The 17821-nt window shown below is 43.4% G+C and overlaps 1 non-coding gene across 1 annotated transcript; it reads right to left on the minus strand.

Annotated features, from left to right (window-relative positions):
- Positions 1-13179: 13179 nt before the first annotated feature.
- On the minus strand, positions 13180-13263 carry Trnas-gga (transfer RNA serine (anticodon GGA)). The gene is given in 2 exon segments: positions 13180-13214; positions 13224-13263. It is a non-coding gene; the product is annotated as a tRNA-Ser (tRNA).
- Positions 13264-17821: the final 4558 nt, after the last annotated feature.

Here is a 17821-nt window from a genome sequence, read left to right on the forward strand (position 1 = left end):
TGTTAGGACAGTGCACTCTTCTTGCAACATACAAGGGACAAACAAAACTTGTGTCATTTTACGTTCTTCGTTCTTCTTCGGCAGTGAACTTGTTTGGTTTAGATTTATTTCACTTGTTTAACTTGTCTATCGTCAATCAGGTCCTATCAGTGAATCAGACTGTGCCTTCAGCCAGTGTTTCTAGTCTATGTGACGAATTTGCAGACATTTTTGCACCGGGCCTTGGTTGCGCTAAGAACTATGAAGCACATTTGGAACTGAAAGTACACGCGCAACCGAAATTTTTCAGAGCGCGCAATGTTCCCCACGCATTGCGTGATGAGGTCGCTAGAGCATTCGATTCTTCCGAACTTGCTTGTATGTTCATTGATTCGGAAACCGATGACGTGGTCGAATCGTTTCCGATTGATTTTCGTCGTGTAGCTACAGCCACAGCTGCCGACCCTGTCCTTACTACTGTTTTGCGTTTTGTTGCTACGCAATCGCCCTTGTCGAAGTCACGGATCGAGGATCCATTGGTTCGCCGATTTTTTGCTCACAAGGAGAGACTTTTTGTACGACGTGGTGTTTTGTTGTTGGGTTCTGATAATGATCAGTCCAGAATTGTGGTCCCACGTTCGTTACAGTCCTCTGTCTTATGGCTTCTTCACCAAGGACATTGGGGTATAGTGCGCACGAAACAACTTGCTCGTCAGCACTGTACTTGGTTCGGAATCGATGCTGCGATTGCGAAACTGTGCTCTTCTTGCATGGCGTGTGGCGAACAACAATCCACACCGCCGCGGAAATTCTTTGCATGGCCGAAAGCCACTTCCCCTTGGCAACGCTTACATATCGATTTTGCTGGTCAATTCTGGAATGCTCGATGGTTGGTTGTGGTCGATTCTTTCAGTAATTTTCTTTTTGTTGTCCGGATATCTTCCACGACGTCTTCTGCCACCATCCAAGCGTTGTCTGCTATCTTTTGCATTGAAGGTCTTCCGCAGACTATTGTTTCCGACAATGGCCCACAATTCATGTCCGCAGAATTTCAGTCATTCTGCAAGGCCAATGGTATTCAACATCTGACATCCGCGCCGTTTTCGCCTCTGTCCAACGGTGCCGCTGAACGATTGGTCCGCACTTTCAAGACACAGATGTTGAAGTTGAAAGAGTCGCATTCTCGGGAGGATGCGTTATTGCTCTTTTTGTCCTCGTATCGCTGTCAGCCCCGCGATGGTCGCTCGCCGGCTGAGTTGCTCCACGGTCGTCCTCATCGAACCTTGATGTCTTTGCTGCATCCGCCGCATCAGGTTCCTGTGCCGCGGCAGACTCCTGCTTTTGCTCCTGGCGACGTTGTCTTCTATCGCAACTCTAGAGGTTCACGGCGTTGGCTCAAAGGGCGCATTCTTCGCTGCCTCGGCCGCGCGATGTATTTGGTTTGGGGGCCTCTGGTGAGGTGCGTCAGCATCTCAATCAGCTGCGCCTCTGTCGTCGCCTGGGTTCTGCCGCGTCCCGTCTGCTTTCAGCGACGGTGCCGTCCGGTCAGCGCCCTGGGGACCCATCTACTGGCTCGCCTCATCCCCAGGTGTTGCCGACGATGCCTTCCGTTTTGCCTCATGGCGTCGCGCCGCCGCCGCAGCCGCCGCCGGCGCCGCCCGCAGTGGACGCATCGCTGCAGCCGCCAAGCGCCTCCCTGGGTCACGCGCCGCCGCTCGCTTCCCGTGACCAGCTGTCCTCCGCCATGGAACTCTTGCCCGCTCCGGACTAGATGTCGTCGCGCGTCGGATACCCCGACGCAATGGAGGTCGACCCTTCGGCCCCTCTTGTCTGATTACGGGCGCATACACCGCATGTTGACGTGCACCCTGGACTAGGTTTTCAGGCGTTTCCTAGCTCCCCTCGGACCGAATGGCAGGGTGCGGGTGGCACAGCCTCGCCTGTTGTTAGGCTCCCCATCTCATCGCATACGTCAACATCGGGTCCTCCCCACGGCGGGCGGAAGCCTTATCACACGACCGTTCGCCGATTTGCGGGGGAGGAATGTGGTGTCACCGCCAGACACCACACTTGCTAGGTGGTAGCTTAAATCGGCCGCGGTCCATTAGTACATGCCGGACCCGCGTGTCGCCACTGTCAGGATCGCAGACCGAGCGCCACCACAAGGCAGGTCTCGAGAGACGTACGAGCACTCGCCCCAGTTGTACGGACGACATTGCTAGCGACTACACGTACGAAGCCTTTCTCTCATTTGTATCATCCAGAATGCTGTATACCAAAGGACAATATAAAAGTTAAGTGTTCTAGTAGCTACATTCTTTTCTTTATCACATTCATTACGAATCCTGCTCCCGACTTAAAGCCAGACGGCGTGAGTTGACGTGTGCCCTTTCGGCTACTTCACTGTGGACTGGCTGCCTTAACAGTCCACTACAAAAATCATGCCCGTGGTGTGCTACTAGACATTCGCGTGAGAATTGCCTGTCACGCCAGGCTATTTGCTTTTTCTGTAATAAAAAAGGAGATGTTCAGAGTGTTTGCCGAAGAAAGCTCAGATCGGACACTCACAATCATTCCAGGCCCTTTGCTTCGCGCCGGAATCGGAATCGAACCAAGGATACTCAGGCTCATGAAACTTCGCCCAAAGAAATTCCTATAGTTCATTCCACTCCGCCCAGTGCCACTCTCTCTAACAGTGACTGTACTCGTCCCACAAATAGTGTGCGTCGACATCGCCGGAAATCCCGTCAAGTCGCAAGTGATTTTGTACCACTGTCAGTTCACGTTGCACGAGACAGTCGCTCTTGTCGTCAGCAGGACAATAAACTTTTTGTAGACTTTCACATTAACGGCAAAGTGATACCATTCCAGCTCGATACCGGAGCTGCAGTTTCACTGATCAATTAAGACACGTACAAACAGCTGGGCACACCTCCATTGCGTGCCGCAAATGTTAAGTTACCTAGCTATTCAGGTCCAATCAGTGAACCAGACTGTGCCTTCAGACAGTGTTTCTCGTCTATGTAAAGAATTTGCAGACATTTTTGCACCGGCCCTTGGTTGCGCTAAGAACTATAAAGCACATTTGGAACTGCAAGTAAACGCGCAACCGAAATTTTTCAGAGCACGCAATGTTCCCCACGCATTGCTTGATGGGGTCACAAACACATTACACGATTTGGAATCACAAGGTGTGATTGAACGTGTGCAGGCTTCTCTCTGGGCGTCACCCTTAGTAATTTTGCTAAAACCTTCCGGAAAATTGAGACTTTGTGTGGACTTCAAGGCAACAGTGAATCCACAACTAGTGATTGCAACTTTTCCTTTACCCCGCCCGGAAGATGGAAGATCTTTTTGACAAACTGTGCCCAGGTAAATATTTTTCGAAGTGGGACCTAGAAGATGCATACTTGCAAATACCGGTGGACGAAGACTTCCAGCGCGTTTTGGTGGTTAACACTCATCTTGGTTTGTATCGATTCAAGCGACTGCCATTCAGGTGTGCATCCGCCCCGGCATTGTTTCAGCAATATCTGCAAACTGTTTGTGCGTCGGTCCCTACTGCAGCAAACTATCTGGACGATATTGTGATCTCCGGAAAGACGGAAGCAGAACATTTAGCCAATCTCCGAACATTATTTCAGGTCTTGCGACAAAATGGTCTTCGCTTGCGGAAGGACAAATGTGTGTTTTTTGCTCGTGACTTACCCTACCTGGTACATGCACTCAATGCCCAAGGCATACATCCCAGTCCCGAGCACCTCCGTGCCATACAAAACTTGCCTTCGCCGCAGAATTTGAAGCAGCTACAGAGTGTGCTGGGAAAAATTAATTATTATCATCGCTATGTTCCCCATGCCTCTTCCATTTCAGTTCCGCTTCATCACTTACGTTGTAAAGGTGTTCCGTTCGTCTGGACGACGGAATGCGAACGCGCCTTTCGCCAGTTGAAATCGGCGTTGCTTTCCAATACATGTCTTACGCCGTTCGATACCCAGAAGCCCATTTTGTTGATGGTGGATGCATCGGATTTCGGAATCGGTGCTGTGCTTGCGCACAAAGATGGATCGCACGATCGCCCTATTGCATTTGCGTCCAAATTGCTCTCGTCTGCGCAAAGAAATTATTCACAGATCGAGAAAGAAGCATTGGCTCTCGTATTTGGTGTTACAAAGTTTCATGATTTCTTGTATGGTCGTCACTTTACCATCATCACAGACCACAAATCTTTGACATCGCTTTTTCATCCGAACAAGCCTGTACCTCCACGTACAACGCAGAAATTCATTCGCTGGTCTAGTTTCCTCTCGCAGTAGTGCTACGATATCTTGTATCGGTCCACTGCTAAGCACGGAAACGCCGATGCATTGTCCCGTTTGCCTGTTGCTGAGGATAGAGCATTCGATTCTTCCGAACTTGCTTGCATGTTCATTGATGCGGAAACCGATGACGTGGTCGAATCGTTTCCGATTGATTTTCGTCGTGTAGTTACAGCCACAGCTGCTAACCCTGTCCTTGCTACCGTTCTGCGTTTTGTTGCTACGCAATGGCCCTTGTCAAAGTCACGGATTGGGGATCCGTTGGTTCGCCGATTTTTTGCTCACAAGGAGAGACTTTTTGTACGACGTGGTGTTTTGCTGTTGCGTTCTGATAATGATCAGTCCAGGGTCGTGGTCCCACGTTCGTTACAGTCCTCTGTCTTACGGCTTCTCCACCAAGGACATTGGGGTATAGTGAGAACGAAACGACTTGCTCGTCAGCACTGTACTTGGTTCGGAATCGATGCTACGATTACGAATATTTGCTCTTCTTGCATGGCGTGTGCCGAACAACAATCCGCACCACCGCGGAAATTCTTTGCATGGCCAAAAGCCACTTCCCCTGGGCAACACTTACACATCGATTTTGCTGGTCCATTATGGAATGTTCGATGGTTGGTTCTGGTCGATTCATTCAGTAATTTTCCTTATGTTGTCCGGATGTCTTACACAATGTCATCTGCCACCATCCAAGCGTTATCTGCTATCTTTTGCATTGAAGGTCTTCCACAGACTATTGTTTCCGACAATGGCCCAAAATTCATGTCCGCAGAATTTCAATCATTCTGCAAGGCCAATGGTATTCTACATCTGACGTCCGCGCCATTTTCGCCACAGTCAAACGGTGCCGCTGAACGATTGGTTAGGACTTTCAAGTCACAGATGTTGAAGTTGAAAGAGTCGCATTCTCGGGAGGACGCGTTATTGCTCTTTTTGTCCTCGTATCGCTCTCAGCCCGAGATGGTCGCTCGCCGGCTGAGTTGCTCCACGGTCGTCCTCATCGAACCTTGATGTGTTTGCTACATCCGCCGCATCAGGTTCCTGTGCAGCGGCAGACACCTGCTTTTGCTCCAGGCGACGTAGTCTACTATCGTCACTATCGAGGTTCACGGCGTTGGCTTGAAGGGTGCATTCTTTGCTGCCGTCCGGTCAGCGCCCTGGGGATCCATCTACTGGCTCGCCTCAGCCCCAGGTGTTACCGACGCTGCCTTCCATTTTGCCCCATGGCGACGCACTGCCGCCGCCGCCTGTTCTCCCGCCGGCGACGCCCGCAGTGGACGTGTCGCTGCAACTACCGGGCGCCTCCCTGGGTCACGCGCTGCCGATCGCTTCCCGTGACAAGTTGTCCTCCGACATGGAACTCTTGCCCGCTCCGGACCATATGTCGTTTTCGCCCGTCGGGTGCCCCGGCCCAATGAAGGTCGACACTTCAGCCCCTCCTGTCTCTCTACAATCGCATACACAGCATGTTGGCGTGCACCCTGGAGCAGGTTTTCAGGCGTTTCCTAGCTCCCCGCAGACCGAATGGCAGGGTGCGGGTGGCACATCCTCCCCTGTTTGTTGGCTCCCCGCCTCGTCGCATACGTCAATAAGGGGTCCTCCCCACGGTGGGCGGAAGCCTTATAACCATTATAAGATAACCATTATATTTAATACAAGTTAACCCACTTCCTTAACCCATTAGTGGGTCCTAATATACATTTTTTGTTAAATTGTGCAGCTAGTTTTTTAGTTTTATAGTGAGCTACAGCTATTAACAACAATGGGCATTTAATATCTACATCTACTATTTATACCTAAATCCTATAACTAATTGAATTTGTATATATATTCTGCAGCGTCACATGTGTGCCAGTAAGAATATAAAGCTACTATGATATTCCTTGTTCTTCGAGCTAATCCCGAAGAACGTGCCCCTGGCACTGGGCAGGCCTCGACATTATAATTCGCTGCAGTACATATTCTAATTTCCTATATCTAAGTCCTACAGACTAACTTATCCTACGTCATGTCTGGTGTGTGTCATAATCGGTGGTTGATCCCTACTCCATATAGTCCTGCACGTGGCGGATTCCAACTCAGAAAGAAGTCGGCCAGTCCACGCACTGGCGGCATGGGAATAGGGCTCTTGGTCGAAATCGGTGATTATTGTCCTTGTTATTTACTGTATCTCTCTTAGGTATTCAATTAGAACTTTTCGTGATACCTCGTTTGCCAAGGTGTTTAGGGTCTGAAAAGTTTCCTCTCGTCTGAGCAATTCATACATGTCATGGTTGGGACATCTGTCTCGTAGTGTGTTTGCGACATCATTGAAGAGGGGACATTCGTAAACAACATGCTCGGGTGTACCCTCCGGATCGCCACAGTCACACGCTGATATCGCCCTTTTCCCAAATCGACATAAGTATGTCGGGTAGGGTCCATGGCCAGTGAGAAAGTGAATCAGACCTCGTGTAGGCTCGAAGTACTTCATTCGCAGGCGTTCCCTCACATCAGGTAGCAGTAGCAGTAACACAACCGTACGCCGATTTGCGGGGGAGGAATGTGGTGTCACCGCCAGACACCACACTTGCTAGGTGGTAGCCTTTAAATCGGCCGCGGTCCGTTAGTATACGTCGGACCCGCGTGTCGCCACTATCAGAGATTGCAGACCGAGCGCCGCCACACGGCAGGTCTAGAGAGACTTCCTAGCACTCGCCCAAGTTGTACAACCGACTTTGCTAGCAATGGTTCACTGACAAAATACGCTCTCATTTGCCGAGACGATAGTTAGCATAGCCTTCAGCTACGTCATTTGCTACGACCTAGCAAGGCGCCATTATTCAGTTACTACTGATATTGTAAATAATGTACAGACAAGAGCTACGTTCAACATTAATGGATTAAAGTTAAGTATTCCACCAGTTACCTCCTTTTTTCTGAAGTCTAAATTCCTTGTCCTGTTCCAGATCTCACGCCAGCCCACAACATAGACCATCTTTAGAATAATCCGTCCTATGACAGAAATCTGTGATGGAACTGGGTGAGCTAAAGTTGGCGTGTTGAGTAGCGCGCCTTTCGAAGAATCAAATTCCAACTGACCCTGATTTTCCCAGTTCCAAATAGTCTTCTTGTCAGTGACAGAACAAAGTTTTGGAGATACTACAATTTGCATATTCAGGAGAAAATGGTAGATATTCACGAGACCCAGAAACCTGCGAAATTGTCTTTTTGTGGATGGAACAGGAATGGCTCTGATTGCTTCCAACTTTTCAGGGTCCGGCTGAATGCCGTCAGAAGATATAATGTGGCCTTAAAACCTCACATTTGTTCTACCGAATTCAGATTTTGGAAGTTAACTGCAATTCCAGTTTCAGAAAATATACGTAACAAACTGTTGAGGATACAATTGTGTTATTCCCAAGAGGCCTCTGCTATTAAAAAATCGTCCACGTACGAGGTGATGTGTCGTTTAAAAACTCAGGTAATACGGAACTTAGTCCACGAATGAATGCTGCCAAACAAATGTTCAGACCAAAAGAAAGTTTACAAAATTGATAACGAGAGCAGATACAAAGAAAAACCGTATTTTTTCAACATTCTTGAAGAAGTTCAGTCTTATATAACCTGGATCTGAGATCAATAGAAGACATCACTTTTAAGTAATTTGAATTATGAAGTTCTTCCAAAGTTTGTGGATTGTCTGTTTCAGGAATGATTATGGTATTTATTTATATGGAATCTGTTTTTCTCTCAACAACAAGTGTAAGTAGGCTGTTTAGGTTTTTATGCTGGTAACGACATGTAGTGCTCAATATGAAAATCACTGACTGTGCTGCGTGAAGTCTGTGGCTGGTCTGCATTGTTGCAGTATTGCTATTGTAGTGTTGGGCAGTATATGAGACTGTCACTGTAGCGGAAACTGCTGTCGTAAATATTTTGGTAAGAAAGCTAAGTGACCCTGACGTAATGCATTGTGGGCATCCAGCTGTGCCAGCGCCTGGAGAAACAGCCATTAGGTGAAAAAGAAAGAGGCCATTATCCTCGCTATTGACATTTCTTTGTAGAAAGCATCGCAAATACGACACGCTCAAACTTGAAAACATAAGATTACACTGTGGAGCTCTTAATTTATGATATTTACTAAAATGCCTAATGAAATGATGAGAAACATTTTACATCTATTCTCTTTTGGGTTGAGAGTTTTTTTTCTGCCTTTGGAGAATGATGTGAATGATGTTTAATACCTTGCTTATATATATATATATATATATATATATATATATATATATATATATATATATATATATGCTCATTTTGTTTAATATCTAGATTCTAGCTCCATTGGTTAAAATAAAATTTAATAGATGTACTAATATAAATATTTTATGCCTACAGATCCAGTAAATAATAATTTTATGATCTACTTTATTTTTATCAGTGACTGGGTAACTTGTTTCATAGAGTAATTTATCATCATGCATCACTCTAGTGTTAAGATGCGACATAGGTATTAGACATGGCCATCTTTACTGTAATATTTTTTCTGTTTGAGCTTTGTCATGTTTAGATACAAGTTATTGCATTTGCTGCTGCTGTTTGCCAGGCATAGTTCTGTTGAATTTTACATTGTATTAAGCCAGTTTTACTACTGATTTATTGTTCTTTTTGCTGCTCATTGGCTCATATTAGTGATAATGTTGCATTCGCTTTTCTAATTTATATGTATTATTTCTTGCTTTGCCAATTTGCATTTTTTGTCATTGCTGTTTGTGTTAATTGTTTTGTGCTGCTGCATTGCTTCGTCCCTTAGTTTAGCATCTGAGCTCAGTAGATTTAAGTTAGCTTAAGAGGGGGTAGGCTATATAAGAGAATGAGTTGTGATGACCTGGAGGTTATGCATTGACAAGGTATTAAAAAAAGTGAAATAAGGGGAAACATCTATGAAATGAATTTTTGGGTTGGACTGCAGTACCAAATGTCTCACTGAAAACAAACCCTGTCCTGTCCTTTTGTGCTATTCCACTATGTGTGTGTGTGTACCTTGTGTATTTGTGTTTTTCCTGTCTTTATGTGTTTAGCTAATAAGATTTGTTGTAGAATTTTTCTAATACTAAGCTACATCACTATGATGAGGAATACTGTTATCCTCAAATATAATTTGCATTAATAATATGTTATTTTCTTTGTAAAGATGTTTAGACATTATTTATTCTGTTCTGTTTTAATGCTCATGTGTGAAATTATTGTTTGAAAATTATTTTCAATATTTTATATATTTACTTATGTCATAATTCCTGTAACACTGATGCATATGTTTATTTCTATTCTTTTGTAAAGCCCATATTACGACAAACGTTGTGTCTATTGTTATGTTCTTTAATGATGTATTTTGTACCTTTGTTATTGTATTCTCATGTTATAAAATTGTAATTGACACCAGGTCAGCAAATTAAGTAACTTGTAAGTATTCATTTCACTGCACACGTTTCTGTTGGTCATAGTGTATGCACAATATGTGAAAAAAAAGAAGACTGTTAGTGTTTGGACCCGTGTTAATAATTTAGCAAGGGACTGATTAACAGCATTGCTGGTTCTAAGGACAATTCCAAAAACTTTGTGAGTGCACAAGTGGTGGTTTATGGACTTGCTATATTCTCTGCAAGACTCTTCGATGGTGGTTGTGCACCTGCACAATCGCAACAGATGGCTGCTGGCCGTCTCTCCAAGGACGTCAGTGGGTCTGCATTTGTGATGTCCCACCAATACCATTAGTTCTACAAGGACTGCAGTGGGTCTGCATCTCTGGTGGCCACCAATTCCATAATCTCTACTAGGATCACAGTTGGTCTGCTCTGTGATGACCTACCTACCCATATTCTTCAAAACGTCGACTGACTCTGCAGTAGGTTTGCTCTGTTGTGGCCCATTACCTGTCTGCATTTCAAGAGACAGCACAGTATTTCCGTTGGAAGGACAACACTACTTCTTCAAGACTGCATGGAAACCCATTATCTCCATGTGCATTTTATTTTACTGCTCAGACTTTGTGCATAAAATTGTAATTAATACTGTGATCAATGATCAGGATTGTCTTTATGGACTGTGAGAAAATTTTAGCTTTTGACCAACATTGTATCAACAAGTGTGTGCAATTGATATCTTTGTTATTGTAATTATAAAAAAAATTTCCAACTCTTTATTGGCCATGGCCCAAAACAATTTCAAAATTTTTTTGTGGGGAGCATGGGGGCTATGTAAGTAGGCTGTTTAGGTTTTTATGCTTGTAACGCCACGTAGCGCTCAATATGAAAATCACTGACTGTGCTGTGTGAAGTCTGTGGCTGGTCTGCATTGTTGCGGTATTGCTATTGTAGTGTTGGGCAGTTAGATGTCAACAGCGCATAGCGGTGCACAGTTGGAAGTGAGCCGCCAGCAGTGGTGGATGTGGGGAGAGAGATGGCGGAGCTTTGAGAGCGGATGATGTGGCCGTGTGTCCATCAGAGATAGTAAATTTGTAAGATGGATGTCAGGAACTGATATATCTATTATGACTTTTGAACACAATTAAGGTAAATACATTGTTTGTTCTTTATCAAAATCTTTCATTTGCTAACCATGCCTATCAGTAGTCAGTGACTTCAGTAGTTAGAATCTTTTATTTAGCTGGCAGTATTGGCGCTCGCTGTATTGCAGTAGTTTGAGTAACGAAGATTTTTGTGAGGTAAGTCATTCATGAAAGGTATAGGTTATTGTTAGTCAGGCCCATTCTCTTGTAGGGATTTTTGAAAGTCAGATTGCGTTGCGTTAAAATATTGTGTGTCAGTTTAGTGATGATCAGAATAAGTAAAGAGAGTAATGTCTGAGTACGTACAGTTTTGCTCAGCTGTTTGAAAAGCAAATAATGTAAGAGGCTTATCAGCACCGTCATTCATTAATTTTCTAAGGGGATGTTTCACAAGTAATGGATAATTGTGTGAGCTTACTGCTGGTTCAATAATGCCCTCGTCAAGCAATGATTGTATTTCCGTTCTAACACTATCCCTATAATGTGCCAGTATTAGTATGGTCTGAGACAAAATTTTGTATGCTCATGAACGCGAAATTTGTGCCGAAATCCTTTAATTGTTTCTGTTTTGTGAGTAAAAACTGTGGAACGTGCTTGTAAGATGACAAAAAGGCCAATCAGTGTCATTACATTTCTAAATAGTCTGAATTTTCCTGAATTGAAACGTTAGTATCTAATATGACATCAATATCATGCCTGTCAGTACTTGCAAAGTGATTATTAGTTTCAAATTCCGCCGAAAGTTCGAAACTGAGATTTGAGAAAAGGTACGGTCGATTGATTTCCTCGTCATAGTTTGAAAGCCAGTTTTCAAATTTCAATGCTATTGACGTACCTTCTTTCTCTAAACTTATTTCATTCAGCGCCGTGAAAGTTTAAAACTGCTTTATACGCATTCAAGAAATCTACACCTAATATAATCTCCGTCGACAATAATGGAACAATAAGAAAATTCACAATAAATCTGTGTCCTGACAAAAGAATTCTAAGTTAGTTTGTTGGCGTGCATCTACACTTTTTCCAAAAATTGCATCTTGTAATTTAATTTTACGTAAGGGAAGTGTGGGTCAATTGTTCGATTTGTAGCATTTACTGAAAGCTGTTTCACTAATTACCGAAATAGGACTGCCGGACTGAAGCACTACCATAAATTTTATGCCAGTTGTTGTTACGTGAATTACTAGATATTCAGTATTGTTCTGTGTCATGTCTTGTTCCTGGAGTAAAATGACCTAATGTCTTCCATTTTTACATAATTGATGGTCATGGCAGCTACGTCGTCAGCTTCATAAGTACGTTTTGCGACTGCCTTCGGTGCGAGTCATTGTCTATTATCTCTCTGTTGTCGCGTGTCGTTATTGGGATTTGGAGGTCTAATTTCTAAAATTTCAACTTGACGAGAGGGCCCTACCCAATTTGAATCACGCCAGTTCTGATTAAACTCAGGTCTGTCGTCATGATTGTAGCGTCTGTCGTCCTCCCGGTAATTTCTGTAATTTCTTTCTTGTCGATTAAGTAGTGGAGAACTTCTCCCGAAATAGCAATTACGAGGTGGACTGTTGCGTCTGAAGTCATTTTGTCTCACTTGGTGAAAATTATTCTGGTTCCCATATTGTGTATTTCTACAGTTGTCTCTGTCATAGTCGTTATCACGGAAATGTGACCTTCCTCTGTGATTATTGTTATTCTGCCAATGGCTGTCATACGGGTGGTGTCTGTTTTGGTCAATATTTGCATCATAACGGTGGGCTTGTCCGGTACGGTTATTGTTTTTGTCGTCATGAAATTATGATGGATGTGGCATGTAATTGTTGCTGTTTCCCTGTTTTCGCACCATGCGACTGTCCGTGTCGATTTCCAGTTCTTGCAAAAGTATCTGAAAAGCTTCGATATCATCTTTACAACGTCCAACCAAAGTAATATGTCTTAAGTGTTCTGACAATTTAATTAAGCAAATGATAATAAGTTCCGAGGGGCTGTACGGGTTTTACAAATACTGATTATTGTGTAAATATATCCAAAATATTTTACAGGGCTCTAAAATTCAGACTGTTCGATATGTTTCATCATTACAATACTGTGTTTTACCTGATCTTGTGTAGCCTGAGACTAGTATGCAGAGAGGAACGCATGATAAAAATCTCCTTCACTGTGACAGTCGCGAATAAGCGATCGCATTCTCACAGGTGGTTCATTTTCTAAACAGCCACATATAAATTCTCAAAATGATTCAAATGGCTCTGAGCACTATGGGACTCAACTGCTGTGGTCATAAGTCCCCTAGAACTTAGAACTACTTAAACCTAACTAACCTACGGACATCACACACATCCATGCCCGAGGCAGGATTCGAACCTGCGACCGTAGCGGTCGTGCGGTTCCAGACTGTAGCGCCTTTAACCGCTCGGCCACTCAGGCCGGCATATAAATTCTAATCTACGCTCTAATGACTAGTTAGGAGAACACAATGAGAAAATTGATGAAGATGAGGTGGATGTATGTCATCACTAGAATTCTTGAATTTTTAAATATACGCGTTGTGATGAAGAGCTAGTGGTCAAAGTCATCGTGTCGCCAAGTCACAAATCGGTCATTGTTAAGTCGTGTCGGTGGTTCCATCTCAACGCCCGGTGCACCCTGCCGACTCCTTTCAAGATTTCAGAAATGCGATGTATTATTACTGTGTGACTTTTTCGTATTTCTAAATCCCTCATCTCGTGTCGGAGCACGAGTATCCTTTGAAATATGTAGTTCTTCTATCACTTGTGCCAACTGATCTTGTACTTCCCATATTTTTCTTTTGTGTTCCGTATATTTGTCTCTGTTTAAATTTCCTAATTTCCTCGTATTCCTCTGTGTCAGTAAAGGTTACCGGACTTGTATCATTCAAATCATCATCTACCTTCGTAGATCCGAAAGTTCGGCTACTTTTTCCAATAATGTGCTGTTTTCCTCCGTATGTTTTTCTGACCCAAGTTTTAGAGAGTGCATTTGCGTCCTAATCGTATCTACTATGTCCTTTAAGTTTTTCTGAATTCTTACAAGTTGCGCGACCGTATCGATAGATGAAACACAGTCAATTTTAGTGTGCTGGGTGGTTCTGTAATGTGTCTTCATGTTGTGAAAACATGTCGCGAAAAAAATAACACGAAAATGTTCACTAATATGTGTTTTTACGTCTTTAGAAATGTTTTGATATCTCTTTTCAAATTTTATGTATCTCAGCGGTTAAATTTTCACTTGTTTGCTCAAGTGTTTGTTTAATTTCGTCAGTTACATCTAACTTTTGAAGTTGTTGCTGTGTTTGATCAAATTTTTGAATTAATTGCAGTAGCGATACATTAGTGACTGAAACATGTTCCTTTGTGTTTTTTGTCAGTTTGTTTGCACCGGCAGTATCCGTATTTTGAAAAGCAGGGAATGTGTCTTCACCTAATTGAGAAAAGTGTATGGATGATATTTGTATTTTGAAAAACAAGGAATGTGTATTGATGTAATTGATAAAAGTGTATTGATGCAAAACCTGAATAACGGGATTTGCAAAAATATTTCGCTTTCCTGAGGCGTACTGTTACCGACCGAGCGATCGCCAGTAGTTTCTTCACTGAGTGTTTCAGTCTCTAGCCCATTATTTACTGTCTGGTCCATGTCCCTATGCACTATTACCAAATTATTGTCTTGAGCATTTGTCATTTCGTTACAAGGTGGTGCTAACAAGCTACGCTCGTTGTCACTGTCATTCCTCAACTTAATTTGCAGCCTCATGTTACGCTTTTCACTCGCCATGATTGTCACACTAATTTACACAATAACACACAAAAACAATTTGTAATGCAAAAATGAGAAGAAACCATAAAATAGCACTGAAAATAATAAATATCTAATTAGTAGCAAAAGTGACTGCAATATGCTTAGTGCAAATCCACTTTGCTCTTGACAATATTGTACAAAAATTATAAATTACAACTACAAAGGAAATTCCCGACATACAATTACGCGCTAGCAGTAAACAATAATTTCTAATCAGGCGTTAATTACTCAAACGACAACGAAATCAGAAGATTCCAGTGAAGTATCCAGGTATAAGGGTCGACAGGTGAAACGAAGTCTTTCATCATTTTTATCATTTAAACACTGGCCTACAGAATTTTTCCTGAGAAAGACAACGCAGACTTAACCTATTCACTAATTACGCACGATATACATGCACAACGCAATCTGACTCTTATACAGTGACAACATGAGTTCCAATGATTGACACAAAAGAAAGGCCCTGAATTGCAAGAAATCATAACAATAATAAAAATCCAAAAAATATGAAATTAAAGGAATATGAAAATACTTCCAACACTGTTATTCGACTAAACTCATTCCAATCACCAATCCCGTTAGTGGAAACCTAATTTTTTATTTCATAAGTCACTTACCTCACAAAAAATCTTCATAACACAACTACAGCAATTACAGCAAGCAGCAACTACAGTCAGCTAAATAAAATGATTCAAATTACTATAGACTCTAACTACTAGGAGGCATATGGTTAGCAAAAGAAAGATTTTGTTGAAGAGCAAACAATGTATTTAGAAAATTTTACCTTATTAATGTGGCATACAGCTCCAAAAATTATACAGATGTCGATAATTCCACTGCCCAAACATTACCGATCAAATATACGTAATCATACATTTCCTTACGTCTCTCTTTATAATGCATGTCATACCAACACAGTCTACACTAATAAAAAACGTGCCCGTACACTTTTGTATCCACTCGTCAACTGCTAGTCCGTCCAACCACAGAATCTCTTGCCGAGGATGCAGAGCCCTGTCAGCGATATTAACACAGTCTATGGCATTGCCAACATACGAACAGGCTACTTACAACTCGGACCCAGATGTAACTGCAGGTTGCCTCTCTAACGGCTTACAGGGCCAACAAAAATAGTTTCAATTTCAGAATTACTGATTGAGTTTAAAAATTTAAAACGCATACAAGCTGAGGGTTGGCGATGACGTTCTTATTTCGAATGTTCGCTGCCATTGTCAGGTTGAAGAGGCTATATGTGCTAATTGGTTCGTCGCTTGTCGGTCCGTGTGAGGTCATCCAAGTGCTGAATCTGGTCGGCTTCTCGGTACACAACCTCGTCACGGGCAAGGTTTCAAGCATGCACGTTTCACAGATTAAAAAGGAAATTTAAGAAGATCAGTTAAACTAGAAGTCACTGCCCCCGCACACATTCTTGGCAGGGGCAGGGGTGGGGATACAGTTTAGATGTGGGAGATTGAGCTATGCTGCCTCAGATCGATCATTCGTTTGCGATAGCCGTGTGGAATCTTTGGTGGTTCGTTGAGCCAGACTTTAACTGGCATGTGCCTTTTGATGGCTCTCGATCTTCCACCATTACCGAGTCCACCAGCATGAGGTAGCAAATACGAGGTAGCCAAGAAGGTGGAAACGTGGGTTCTACTATGCCAAGATCGCTTGGTATCTACAACAAGAAAACACAATTAATTAGCAGGAGTACAAAATAAGAAAGTATTTATTACTTAATTTTGTTGTAGTCCATGATCCGTTGGTTGTCAATTATAGAAGACGCGACTAGACTAAGCGTCTGTAGAATGACATAATTCACAAGTCACAAATCTTGCAGTGACGAAATAATTTCTTGTAATATTGAATGTCGAATCCGGTGAATTTGAAGACTAACTTGGCTGTCGACATGATAGAAAGTAGAATTGTTTATACCTGCCAACGTAGTCGTGTTGACTTTACTGTAGTACTATTACGGAACTTTACAACTGGGCTACAAAGACTTGATGGCAGCAACGACTGAGGTGCAGACGATGACTGACTAACATCGGCTCTGGCTGACCACTGAGCGCGGCTGCGAACTGTAGACTGGCACAACTGCACTACACTCCTGCTACACATGAAGTGGCCTAACGGAGCCTAGCGGCGAGCATAAGTACTTCCACTGGCTGTGTACTCTTTAGCTAACACAACCGTTCTTCTGTTCCGTTTATCGAGAGAATCGCATCCTGCGGATCGCTCTCTCAAGCGGCAGTGTGGTCGTATGACTGACGACATCACACATTTGCTGTGGGAGACTGTTAGCAAAGGCAGAAAGAGCATCTGTGGGCGCAAAGACGTTTTACCGCCGTTCAGCCCTAACACACTAAACCCTGTCTCGCTGGCTGGAACCATGATACGTACGAGGGCGGTGTTTTGGCCAACTGTGGGGCGATGGCAGACTGTAAATTTGCCTGAGCCGAATTTGTGGGGACTTTGAGTGCCCCTCCGCTACTGATCCATCAAATATTTTGGTGAGGTTGTTACTATAAAACGTTTGCTTGCCGCGTTTTATCGTTGTTGTTGTTGTTGTTGTTGTTGAAGGTAGGCGAAATGCTACGCAGGCAGCGGAACTGTGCAGAGAGTGATATCCTGACAGGAACCCACGTTCCGGACGGATGTTTCCTTGTCTTGTTGCGACGCTTCAGGAAACGGGAAGTTTCAACCCACGACGAAGCAACAGCCGTAGCACTCGCATAGACGAAGCTGCCGAAGTTACTGTTCCCGCTTCTGTTCCTATGAATCCACATGACAGTTTGAACACGATATTGACATTCTTACAACTAGTCTACATCGTATTCTTACAAGTCACCGGATCCATCTTTACCGTGTACACCTACTTCAAGAATTGCATGGGAACGATTTCCATAATCGTTTACAGTTCTGTCAGTGAGCACAGCAGCAAACCCTCGCCAACCTGAACTTCTTCTACAATGTTCTATTTACCGATGAATGTTCCCTGTCAAACGAAGGACAGGTAAATACAAGAAACATGTATTATTGGTCCATCGACAAATCACGATGACTCAGAGAGGTGGAACATCAGCGTCAATGGAGAGTTAAAGTCTGGTGTGGGGTGCTTGGTACTACAATTATTGGCTCTTATTTCATCAACGGTAGTCTGAAC

This window comes from Schistocerca nitens, chromosome 6 (assembly GCF_023898315.1).
Source record: "Schistocerca nitens isolate TAMUIC-IGC-003100 chromosome 6, iqSchNite1.1, whole genome shotgun sequence".
Taxonomy (NCBI): Eukaryota; Metazoa; Arthropoda; class Insecta; order Orthoptera; family Acrididae; genus Schistocerca; species Schistocerca nitens.